General features: G+C 38.1%; 1 protein-coding gene across 1 annotated transcript in view; it reads left to right on the forward strand.

Moving 5' to 3' along the window:
• The window catches only part of pip4k2aa (phosphatidylinositol-5-phosphate 4-kinase, type II, alpha a), a 34,525-nt gene that overhangs the window by 1,976 nt on the left and 19,135 nt on the right, over positions 1–13,414 (forward strand). The window lies entirely within an intron of this gene.

The following is a 13,414-nucleotide window of genomic DNA, read 5'->3' on the forward strand; positions in this document are numbered from 1 at the left end:
TAGGCCCTTTCGTACAAACTGATGCTCTGTTTTTGCTCTTTATTCTTCCCTGTCAGTGGTTGTCCTGAGTGTGGCAAATGGTTCCAAAATTCATCTTGGGAGAAATGTAAATATTTTTGACAGTAGATCCATAACAGATGTCAGTCGTACATTAAAACTGATTTGGTATGAAGTTAATGAGTCAGATTTAAGCCAACTGATATAAACACTTTATTAAACATTAGGGATGTGTTTTTTTCAGGGCCCGTGCTAACACCAATCATGAGGAAACAAGTAACTCGTACACTTTGCTAAAAATTAAGAATAACACAAACGCTGATTAAAATAAAGGAAAAACCAAGATAACACGTCTTAGGTGTGGGCAACACCATTCTGCTGGAACAGCTTCAAAGCACCTTGGTATTGATTCTCCAAGTCTCTGGAACTTTACTGAAGGGATGAAACAGTATTTTTCCAAATGATATTCCCTCTAATGGTGTTTTGATGATGTGCTGGAGAGTGCTGTCTAACATGTTGGTCCAAAATTTCCCCCAAAAATGTTCCGCTAAATTGAGATCTGAAGACTGCAAAGGCCACAGTATTTAATCCACAACGTTTTCATGTTTAGTAAACCATCCAGTGACCCCTCATGCCTTGCTAGAGAGCAGCCCTATTAGAATAGAATGGTTTCATCACAAGATAAAGGCGATCACGTAGAACAACTCTGTATTGATTTCAAGTGACCCTGTCTTTCTTAGAGGACATATGGACCTAATCCATTCCAGCACAATGCCCTTGACAGCATTACAGAGCCACCAGATCCCCTCACTGTAAAGGTCAAGGGTTCATGTTTTTCCTAAAATCTGCCACCTGTCTGTATGTTTAATTAAAAGGAACATTCGACATTTACCCAATTCATTATCCGTTTGTGCTGTGGGCGTGGCATTGCTCAAAACCACAGAGCGGTGGCTACAAATAGACACTTTTAAACATTGCAGTTGTGACCACTGTTTTTGAATTACTGATGCAGTTTGGGTTGTCTTTGAATTACATTTTTCCTTTTGATAAGTTAAATAATGTTTTTGATTATTGTGTCAGCCATTTGTGCTCAGAAAATCTGCTGTTTGACTTTTGAATTCTGTTGCTTACTAATATATTAATAACCACAATTGTTTTTAATGTTAGCCTCCTTTTCAAACTCCTTATCTCTGTATTGAGTCGAGGTATCCTGCAGTGATGAGTGGATATCAGTGTGATAGACTCACAGCACTGAGGGCACATTTATGATGGAGTCATTACTAAGCATAGGGGGTGGGCGATCTGGACAAAAGGTCGTATGACTGACAATCACAATCTGCCATCTGATTCATTGTTCACCCTGCAGATTTAGTTGAACTCATGATTAGTTGTGCATATGGTTGCCTGGATGCAAAGCCTGTCACTTGAACTCAGAGCTTAAGACCCAACTTGTAAATCTCTGTGTCCTGTTTTTGCTCTAATTTTATAATGAGAGGACTGACTAGGAGTGGTGATTCATTTTGCCACTGCTTTGATGCTTCTTTCAAGATGTTGCTCCTCTTACCACTATTCTTCATGCTGTCTTCCGTTTACAAAAAAAGCCACACCTCAACCATTACAATCAATCACACTTTTGCTTCGTTCATGTGGAGATAGAAAGTTTGGACAGAATTGACCTATCTACGATTGGAAGATTGCTCACCCTTACTAAGAATGTTATTTTTGCAATTTTGGCCAGGAGCATTTTACTTTTGGCCTAGTGTTAAGGGAGACAGTTTAGTTTGGATTACACAGCCTCAAAATAGCCTAATGTATGTGAGGCCAAGACAGCTAAAGACCCAAAGCTGTTATTCTTCATCTAAGCTGTAGTCTGTAGATGGATTACAGTCACCTGGCTGTGGTGTTAAGCCTGCAGGGGCAAACTAAGGTACGCAAGAGGTTTACCTCCATGCAGTTAGGCAGCATTCATTATTCACTCTCTCTTTGAATGTCACTGGAAATGCCTGAGAAAGATGAAGATTGATATACTGTCCACTCACTTGAACAGATTTCCTTGTCAGATATGACCTAAGCTATGTATCGGCTGGACTGCCATCCTAGCAAACTCGCAAAACCCTGACTTAAATGCATAGTTGGATTATATTTTGTCTGTCAACACTGTAAAATTGTTTATTTTAGAACTAATTTAAAATCTTAATTCAAACAGTAAACACATTGGTATTCTCTAGGTCTTTCTCCGTGCATGTCCAGTAAAGTAGAAAATCCAGTCTTGGATCATGTCATAAATTTTTATCCGTCTGCTAAAGGGCTACTGGCTCTGAACCATAAAAGCCTACACAAGTTTGGAGAATATGCATGTTCAAACTGTTCTCTTAGATTGCATAACACAGAGCAGCGGTGCCACCAGCACATTTCTTTCTTACGCCTTAGGCTACCATTTCTTCTGTTATTCTCATCACCTGATAAGGTACTCTGTTTGTCATGCCATTGGCTACATAAAAATGACGTTCTATGCCAGGTCACCAGATTGAGTCACAGAATTACTGCCAGAGGGTGTGAATGCTACATGTTGGAAGGGTTAGTATAAGGCTACTTACTACAGCAAGAAGATTGCAAAAGTAACCTCAACCTTTAAATAACAGGACACTGCAAAGGAACAAGCAAAGGGTGAGGCCTGAGAATGCAACCAGACTGCAGAGGCAACGTGCAAACACATGCACAGATTCTCCAAATGTAACCCCAACCCCCCTTAACCACTATATGTCTGTGAGCCAAACTCATCCACATTAGCTCCCCCTGAAAACCAGAATTGGAGTCGATGGTCAGTTGTGTACTGCAGTCAATACAGAAGAGGCGTGGATTCTACCCCTCTACTGGTCCAGTGAAACAAAAATGGTATGTAAAATGAGTCAAATGGGCTGCCAACAAGTATAGAAATAATTGAAGTGTTTATATTTCCCAGGATATTTGGTGTATGTCATCAGAATCATCCTTGTGTAACGGCTAAGCCAAGGATATACATGTATTTTGAAACTTCTTTGTGTAACAAAAGGTATGTAGCAGCTTGCTGAAAATAACCTTTGACTGGTGGCCATTTTCACTGTAATCCTAGTACTTAGACATTTTACTATCAACCGTCAAAGCCTAAATTGGTTAAATAACTCATGGTTTTATGGAAATGGATTGAGGCCAACTCTAAAAAGTTTTTTTTTTTTTCAGTTTTTAGAAGCAAGAGCTCAAAGGAACTTCAGTGTACAAGAGTAATCACAAAGTCATCATTAGAACAGCATCTCCTGGTTCTAAGTCAGCATGACATTACAAGTAAAGAATAGTTCTTGTCTCTGTAGGATCTACATTTTGTTGCACTGAATTCACAAAGTACGATTGGGTTACCTCAAGCCATAAAACTAGCAATGTGAATTTTGTGAGATTGTGAACCTGGCCCTCTACCTAATTTATTACAACTGTGTGAGGAATAGTTTTGTCAATAAAAAGGCAAAGACGTCTACTGGACATTTGATTGAGATCACAGCTCCCAGGGTACTTGTCCTGTGTCTAGCTCAGGAAAAAAAGTTACGCAAATACTGCTGGAGCATATAAAAATGCCCAGATATTTGTATTTTATTTTGAGAGCTGTGCTGCATGCAGGCTAATAGGCTTTGTCCTGATCTGTGTGTGAATTCAACAGTTTGGTTCTGATTCTCCGTTCTCTTCTGCCCCATTCTTCTTCTTTTTTTTTTTTTTTAATCTCGACCCAGTCAGCTTCAAACACATGCGTCTCCCTTGTGAACGGGGTTCCGCTCATGCTTTCTTCCTGTTAAAACAGAGTTCAGGGGTTCTGCTCTGTGCTCTTTAAAGCATCCTGAAACAAATTTCATTGTCATTTGCGTTGTTTGAATTTAATTTAATTTAATTTAATTATGGTGCACTAAGCTTGGCACTGCTGTTCATAGCTCAATCTATGCTGACCCAAACAGAATAGAGACAGCTGTAGCCCACAGGATATGGCAAGGTGACCTGTTTGGTATCAGTTGTAACCTATAATGTGCTCTGCATTCCTTATGAAAATAGTGTCTTTTAGAAAGAACACAAAAACACATGTACATCCTGGCGCTGTATCAATTATCACAAAAACAGAGAAAAAGACAAACTATCCCAGGACTAAATTGATGGCCCATGTGGGCTTCTTGAAGGATTTATTGATATGTCCCCTACCTGCACTGTAGAAAACTGGTTTCCTAGAAAGATACAGTTGCCCTATTTACCTCAGTGCTAATAAGCTAATTCTAAAAATGTTACAAGGTGCTAAACACCATGTTCCAGTGATTTTGCTTCAGCAGTGGAATATAGTCTCATCTTCACCCTTCACATAATTTCTGAATCTGTAAAACAGTGATATAGTTGTGGCTTGTCTGTCAGATCTCTTTGTAAGGTCCTGGGGTGACTGAGTGCACTGTGGGAATAGAAATGTGTCAGAATATGTCCTGTTGTTGGTTTTTGAGTAGATTTATCATTGGATGCAAAGTTGTATCATCACAGTTAAAGGCACCCATGGCGTATTCATAGCTTTATAGTCCAGCAGTTTTTAACTGTTGTTACACATCACCTGCTCAGGTCCTTTTAGGGTAAATAAGATCATTATGTCGAGATGATGTTCTATCTGGCTTTTCATTACAAAAGGCAAGATAAATAAAGTATTTTTCATTTCATTCATTTAATTTCATTCAAGAGAAATTGCTGAGAAATGGCCTTTAATCTTGTAAAGCAGGACAGTCTGAAATGTGTGACTTGGTAGAAAGTACGTCTTTCCTACTTAACACTTACTATAAAACTTTTCTGTTTTATGTTGTCTGTACAAGTAAATGTTATGCAAGTTTAAATTTTTAATCTTAACTTCTGTTTTTATATCACGCTGCCTTTGGTTTTACTGTTTTTGTTTGTGTCATTCCATTTTTCCTCTGCCTTCATTAAACTCTCCCCATCCTGCAGGTTCATTAACTAGTTTTGTCAGAGGCTCTTTTTTGTGTCATCCTGTCATATTGGTTCATTTTCATTCCCTGTCCCCCTCACTCTTCCCTTTCTTTTCTGTGTCCTGCCACTGTCTGACTCAGAGTAGCTGTGTCTGCTTCTGTGGATTGCATAAGAGAGAGATTCTATAAATATCTGCAGGAGTGACCTACAGCTAATATGTGCGATGATTATGGGGGAGGAAAACAGAAAAGCTGGAACCTCACATTCTGTCCCCCTGAGGCTATGACAGACAGAGGAACTTGTGGATGCATCTTGTGGTTTGCCACCAGTGTGAGTCTGCAGAAAATCTTTAAACATTCTCCTCATTGTTTGTTCCTTCTTGTGTATGTGTGTATGCCCCTGAGCATAGTGTACCTGTTGATGACAATAGCAACTGTACTATAATTCCTGTTACCTGTGTACTTTAGTCATCTGCCATTTACTGTTTCAACATTATGCCTGTTGTAAGAAAACCTATCCTCATTCCCTCTGAGTAGTATTGACCTGTGCTTCTCTTGTGTTAGGGATGTGACAAGAACTTATACTTAGGTACCAAGTTGATACCAAGTTAAAACTGAGAAAATGTGACTGCACTTGTTTCTCTGGTTTCTCTCTAGTACGTTGATACTATGTATTGATACTGGATAATAGCAACATGTGGAACAAAATGGGTAAGTGCAGCAACAGGCCCCAGCAAAAAAAAAAATAGGGCTTAATGCGTTAATTTCAATTAATTAATTGCAGAAAAAATAATACGTTTTTAAAAAAATAGCGCATTTTCAACGCACCTTTCTCAATTTCCTATTTTCTGGCACACCGGTAACACTGATGCATACACTCTAACATGGGACGTGCCAGTAATGCTCCTAAATTTCATTCGGCAGCCGTGAAGAAGATGCACAGGATGCACTGAGTGACATCAGCGCACAAGAAAGTTTGGTGAACAGTGATGGAAGACAAGACCACATTACTTGGCTTGTTGGGTGGAAAGTTTTTTGTTTTTTTTTATCAAGGCCTAATGCTACGTGTCCATAGGGGGGTTTTGCCAAAATTTACCAAATTTGCATGAAGTTTAAGTCAAGTCAACTTTGTGCAAATGAGCTTGTGGGCGCTCGAAACTCCCCACGACTCTCCAGAACATGACACGGGGCGTTTCACATACACAGTGAATGGGAAGTGAGAAATTGACAGATCCTGTGGACACATAACAGTGAGGCAGCTTGGAAAGAGCAGGGTTGTGTGCAAATTGTGCAACAAAAAGTTTTAAGACAAAAAGTCTTACAATGTTGAATATAATAGTTATAGCACTTTGAGTTTGCGCTAATCTGTGAATGTAGTAAATGAAAAATGCACAGATAAATATAGATGAAAAATAAACATTTTTGTTGTTTAAGTTCACGTATATGTCTTTTCATTGATTCAGTCAACCAAAATTTATTTGAATTGAAAAACTTTGCTTTTTGTGTCAAATATTGCTATTTGATAAAAATGTGATTAATTGCAATTAATTCATTACAAAACCTCTAATTAATTTAATTAATTTTCTTTAATCTTGTCTCACCACAAAAAAAAATAAATAAATAAAAAATCGAAATTGGTATTAAAGATCTTAGAATTTCAACAGTGTTAGTAAAAAAAACTACTACATTTTGTGTGTGATGACATCCCTAGAATACATATTTTGCATACCTGGCATTTCCTTTCCTCAGCATTTGAGTGTGTGAGTGACATTGACTGACACCAACTAAAATAGACTGGGATGAGCTGTTTGTGTCTGTTGTGAATGCAGACGTCTCACAATTCAAGGGATGATGACTACCATAAGCTTTTAATTGCACTACAGATGTCTTACTCAGGCACTTGGTTGCACTCATCAAAGCTTTGTTTCTCTCTTTGCGTTTCCCTCTCTCTCTCTCTCTTACTCACAAATGCAGATGCATCAGTCTTTTTACCTTCCCACTGCTCCACTTTTACTATTAGTGTGTCCTCATTATGGCTGATATCTCTATTAGACGTGAGTAAAGCAGAATAGCTTTACTTAAGAACTGCAATTCTTATCTTCTGTGGGTCTTATGGACCCCTAAACCGTCACAGTGGAAATCTTCTTGTCAATTATTTTTACAGTAAGTTTGCCTTACGTTGCACTATGTAGCAGTGGTCTGTTATGTAATAACTGCAACCGCAGAAAGAGTCTGTGCAATCTCTGTGGTGGATGCTCAGTAGGGCTTGGTATCGTTCGTACTTTACCTATTCTGGTTTTGCTTACCAGTTCCTGTTCTAAATTATCCTCTATTTGGATTCTTTCAGGGGCAAGTGGTTAGGTTTACGACAACATTAAAATCTTGTTTTTAATTCATGAGTAACTATAATGTAAGCATAATGGTCAGTTTTATAGCACAGCACAGTTTCCACCACTGCCCATCTCTGTCTGTCAAGCTAAATACACACTGAATAATTATTTGAATTAGTATAGTTGCTATGTTTTTATCAAGTGAGATTAGCCTAACTGCACAACCCCTTTAAAGTACGTGACAACATAGACTAGTGGGTTTGTGTTGTGAAAGTTCGTTTCTCCTGGTGTGTGACAGAGGTACCAGCACATTGCCATAGTCACAGACAAGTGTTTACTATCAAGGTTTGTAACGCTGCTGTAGTCAGCAGTGTGTATCGAGAAAAACGTCACACAAATTGTGTTGTTCATTTGCTGAACAAGCAACTCAGCAAAGGCTGAGTAGGTTGACTGAGAATAATGCTACACTCACAATTTATAAAGACATGAATTCAACGCACATGACTAATGCCTCAGATGGACAGCCAAGTCCCAGTAAATGTTTACGTACGCTATTGTGAGTGAAACTTGTGTTGGAACAAATGAGCACAATCAAAGTGATAGTTTTTTATTTTTTTCTTATTTCTTATTTCAAAGTCTTTTGGAATCTGAATTTGGAAACTGGCTCTAAGTTGGAACCAGTTCTTGATGCCCAACCATACTGCTCAGGCACAAGTTCTTTACAGCAACATTTCAATTAGAAAGATATCTAAAGGGGCTAGTTCATGAGCTGTCTAAATGGCCACTGCTGAGGCTGATTGAAAAAGACTGTGATTATAACTGTAGCCATGGGGTGTGCGTGTGTGCACGCGTGCTGTATTGACCTTGCTGTATTCCTGATCTCCTGTGGTGATTGGTAATAGCAAAGGAGCATCACAGGTTCAAATAATAGTACAATTGCGCCATAACCACCAGCTAAAGTCTGAGCTACATCCATATCCAGCTACAGCTTCCCAGATCACAGCCAAGCAGAGCAGCTGCTGTTGTGTTCACAGCCAGTGGCTGTATACTGTCAGAGATCAGCCTTTTGAAATGAGTAATGAGCACCAAATGCATCACTTAAAGTGTCACGTCATTTCTCCTCTGTGTAGTATCTACAAAGTATTTTCCTTAAGTGGCAGTGAATTATAACAATACTGGACCAACACACCAATTGTTCATATGGCTCAGATCAGAAGACATGCAAACCTTACCGCAGAATAGCTCAAAATGTATTGCAATGTAGTGTGAAGGTGTGCAAGAATTTAATTTAAAACACCTGTGAATGTACTACCAGGAACCTAATCGGACTCATTTATTATTTGAAAGCTGGGAACCCGACTCACACATTCACAGCCAATTGCTATGAAACCGTTAACGTTAATTTACAACTTAGCAAAAGAAAACTTTCTGTCTTATCTAACAATGGTTAGTAGCTTTCTTTCCTGTGCCTGGCAGTGGCAGTGATATAAACGTTCCTCCTTGGCAAGAAAATTGGTAAAAATATATCTGTTTTTTGTATTTTTTCTCTTGCAGATTAAAGCATAGCTAATCCACTTAATATTTCAGCTTAAAAATCTACTTCTTACAGTGATGGATGGCAAATGCAGCTCATTAAGACTTAGTAATAAAGATATCTCTGACTGTTCGCTATTGTGAACTATTTTTACAATTACTCGTCACACACATACACACACACACACAGACACATACACATACACACACGAACACACATATGCTTCTGTCTTGGTCAACACTGTGATCACAACTCAGTCTTTTTCACATTACATATAATGCTAAACAGACCCAGAACCCAACCTACCATAAAACGTAAATCTGAACACTTGACTTGACTTGTTTATTCTTACAATTGCAATTTCTTTTCTAGGAAATGTTTGTCAAAAGAAATTGGCTAATAAATCTTTCAAATTGCCTGTTGTACGTCTTTACTAAAATCATCATTTCAAATTGGGGTCGATACAGTTGCATGTACGCTCAAGTAGTAGTTAGTAGTCACATTTTGCAGGAGTGTATAATGCCATTTAAAGTGTTGTACTTGGTTTAAAAATGTACATCTTATGATGAAAGAAGAGACTGTCATATACTAGCTGAAAACAATCCCTTTAGAATAGACCCACACTGGTATTCTTTTCTGAGATGTACTGCGCAAAACGTTACAGACAGTCATATCAATCGGTCAAGAAACTATTTTAGAAAAACGGCATAAAGCAGCCTGGAGATACTATATTTAAAAATGGTAGAAATTGCAAATAAAGCAATTTTTATCAAGACTGTATGTGTTATGTTTCCTGTAGATTAAGCAGACTCTATTCAAACCATGTGATCTTTGACATTCACTAACAAAGTTACAGTTAAAGAAGAACTTGACAGAATAGTCACATTGCCAAGATTGCTTTTTATAGTGATAACACATTCTATATATATTTGCAAATCAGTACGTGTCATAAGAAATTAGTAAAGATTAAACACATGATAATCATGGCTGTTACTTTCTTTGTCAAATGTTTCCCTGCACGCTACACATCCTCTTGGCATGTGTGATTACACTTGTGTTAGTCATTTCTAACTTGGAGAAGGGTTTCTCTTTCCTCTGATATTCACTACCCCTCTATACGATTAGTAGACTGTCATCTGTTAAAAGCAGATCATCTGTCTTTGTTCAGAAAGGCAGGACTATGCCATGCTGCTGACAGAGCATACTCTTTTCACTCACTTCCTGTCCAATGGAGCAACAGCACACACTTGCTTCACTCTGGGCCGGAAAACCAGTCTTCATCACCATGGAGACAAAACGGAAGTGGTGGTGTGAAATTTGTCTGCAAGTTTGATAGCTGCCTGCAAGGAAGATAGGCTGATTGACTGGAGGCATCTGATTAAACAAAATATAAGAGCTGCTTTGCTCAAGATAGAAATTGTGGCAAGAGACTAGAAGATAAAATAGGAGTACTATACACAATATATAATGTGGATTAGTTACTCCAATGTACCATTAGGTTCTGGATTAGCTGCACTTCTATGTAGACACCTACAAAAATATTTAGCAACAATGCAGTGGCACTGTGGTAAAAAGCAGCTTATTACTTACTGTCCAAACAAAAAAACGGTATATTACAATGTTTAACAAAAGAATGGGTTGGGAAAATAGCCGAATATTGTCATCCTGACTTCGACAGTCACTTATCTTCTCTGTTGGAGATGCAAAATTTAACAACAGCAACAAGGACATTTGCCACTAAAACAGTAACGATACAAAATGGTTACGGGAGTGCAGATTTTTTAACTTGAGGCAACTTTTCATATAACATATTTTCACATTTATTTTTGTAATTTTTATTGCTGTGTACTAGTGTCCTCACAGATTTATGTGTGTGTGTGGTAAGATCAGGCATTGTCTGTGCTCTTGTGTGAAACACAGCTTTGTTGATTAGGTGACATCGCCCTACTGAGTACCCAGGATGCATTTGTTCTATAACATCACTGTGACGTCTGTGCCTGTCACACCAGGGTGCTGAAACATAGTCGGATATGGCATCAGTGGGCTTGCATTCTCTGCTTGCACTGTCTTTCTAATTCCTTCATTTCCATATCTTTTGCCCTTTGCTGTCTTTCTTTTCGGATGCGCTTTTTTATCATTTTTTTTCAGACTGTTTTTTTTCCCTGCCTTTATCTCAAAGGTTTCCTTCCTGAAAAATAGTCTTCTGCATTTTAGCTGTTTTCTGTTCGTGATGTACACTAATTCTCAGGCCTTTTTCTTATTCCTTGTTTCTGTTGCATTGCTTCATAAACTCAAAGTAATTGCAAAAGAAATTTAGAGTACATAGATGTTTTAAATCTCTCCCCGCCAGTGAAATGACATCAAAGTGCTGTATGCAAAGTAAAGAGTCTTGTTCTTAAAATGTAACTGTGCTCAGTTCGTATGTTCTGCCAGCTCCTGTCTTGGATAGTGGTTGTGTTTAATTGTTTGTGCTTTTAAAAGTGAGCCAGTTCAATCTGGTGTGCATGGAAGCTGCCAACAATAGGAATATTTTTTTCAATACAAAGATACTGTCACTCTCACAGTGATGGTGAAACAAACTATCATTTTCACAATTATGTTTGCAGTGATAATTTTGCAGTCTTATCCCTTGCCATCAATATCTAATTGTCATTCACTTCTTACAAGCTATGGCGCCATTCCTTATGTTAAAACTCTGCATATTAAAACAGCAATTGGGCCACAGGGACATACTATTTTGAGAAGCCAACGGATCAAGTAGGTACTCTTTCAAGGTCAACCTGTTAATCATAATCCCTCAGTTGGCATAAGTGCAGTGAATGATATTGGTTTTTAAAACAAAAATCATGAGCACTAATATCATGAACATGTTTAAGGCAGGCTGTCTTTAAAAAAAAAAAAAAAAGCACACCATCTGAACTAAAGCAAATGCACTGAGTCAGTCAGTCAAGCTGAGGCCGTTCTCATCCCGGCCTTAGCTATAACACTTCAGCAGCTTTACAGGGTCATAGTGGCAAAAATGTTGGCTTCCTCCACGAAGGCAGCTTGTAGAATTGTGATATGACAGCATGCCATGTATCTCTGCACAGCCCTAGTTCTAAGCAATGTATAAATTACATTTGAGACTGTGCTGTAGAGGAATGCACACTACACGTTCCTCTGTCATTAATGTTGTAGTCAATCAAAGTATTAAGGCTTATTCAGTGCACCTACATGATGAGTATGCTTAGTGGAATGATAGGCTATTAATAGATTCAAACAACCTGCCAGCATCCCTGCTAGCAGCCAACAACAGATATGCGCGTACACACACATGCACACGCGCACACACACACACACACACACACACGCAATATGTGTATCAAGCTGTGCCTGAGTCATAACAAATGTCAGGTCTACGTAATACAGCAGTGTAAAGCATCGCCAGCTCCGAATGGAAATTCCTGCAAATGCACCTTAGGTGTCTGAAGCCCTGCTGCTTATGTAGTGTGCAAGGTTTACTGAAGCGTCCTGTAAAATTTTAGTTGGCAATAACTGTCTTGCAAATAATTGTGATAACTATGTTTTTCTCCCATTTTATGCCTCTATTAGTTTGAAATTAGTAGTGTTAGGAGCTTATGCAGTCACCTTTTTGCTGTAAATGCAACAGATTATCTCCTAAGTAATGGAGCTCTTTTTTTCATCTGGGTTAAAACCAAAATGTGTCCACAGTGGTGTGTGGTGTGTGGCTTAGAAACTAAAGCCATGACTTAAATGTCAATAGATGCTTCTCAAACTTCATTTGATCAAATATTCAAGGTTAAGTGGCTTTAGATAGACAATTGCTATTAAACCATAGCAAAAGAAGGGGGTGCAAATTGAAAATGAGTTGGAATTGAAGTATATCTCTCTTAGTTTCATCCAACTGTTTTTGCACAGCTGAAGCATTTTTAGTGAATATGCAAAACAGTTGCAGTTAGCACAAATAATTGCAGTTATTCCATAACTGTGACTGACCTAGTTGGACAGCCATCGTGACACATCTGATTAAATCATTTAGGTGTTTTAATTTTATTTCACACTAATGGTCTTAAAGTTTCATAGTTGTCATGTGAATGATTGACATTTTGAAAACATAACACTCCCACTCTTAAAAACTCAAAGTAAACTTCATGGGTTTTCATTTATATATTTTTAACATTCCATGAGTTGTCTGGATTTGTTTGTGACATACTAAAGGTCTAAGTATTAAAAAGACGAGTGCTCATTTTGTACCTATGCTGAACTTACTTACTGAATTTGAAATTGCATTTTTAGGATCATCATCACATACAAAAAAAGACACTGCTCATCTTCTCTTGAATCATTAACATATTTAAAGAAGTAAATTAGAAAGTAGAACCATATCATGGACTACAGAATATTAAGATTGAATTTACTGCAAGATGACACATATCCTAGCATTGTCTCATACACACATGCATGTCATCTGTCACCTCTGTCTTGCTTTCTCTGTTTCTAGCCTCTGTGTCACTCTTGTCTCACCATCTTGTCTTTGTCTTTGTGTATTTAAAACACCTTGACGCTTCTGCAGTTCTGGCAAC

Source organism: Stegastes partitus, unplaced genomic scaffold (assembly GCF_000690725.1).
Source record: "Stegastes partitus isolate 25-593 unplaced genomic scaffold, Stegastes_partitus-1.0.2 Scaffold1667, whole genome shotgun sequence".
Lineage (NCBI taxonomy): Eukaryota > Metazoa > Chordata > Actinopteri > Pomacentridae > Stegastes > Stegastes partitus.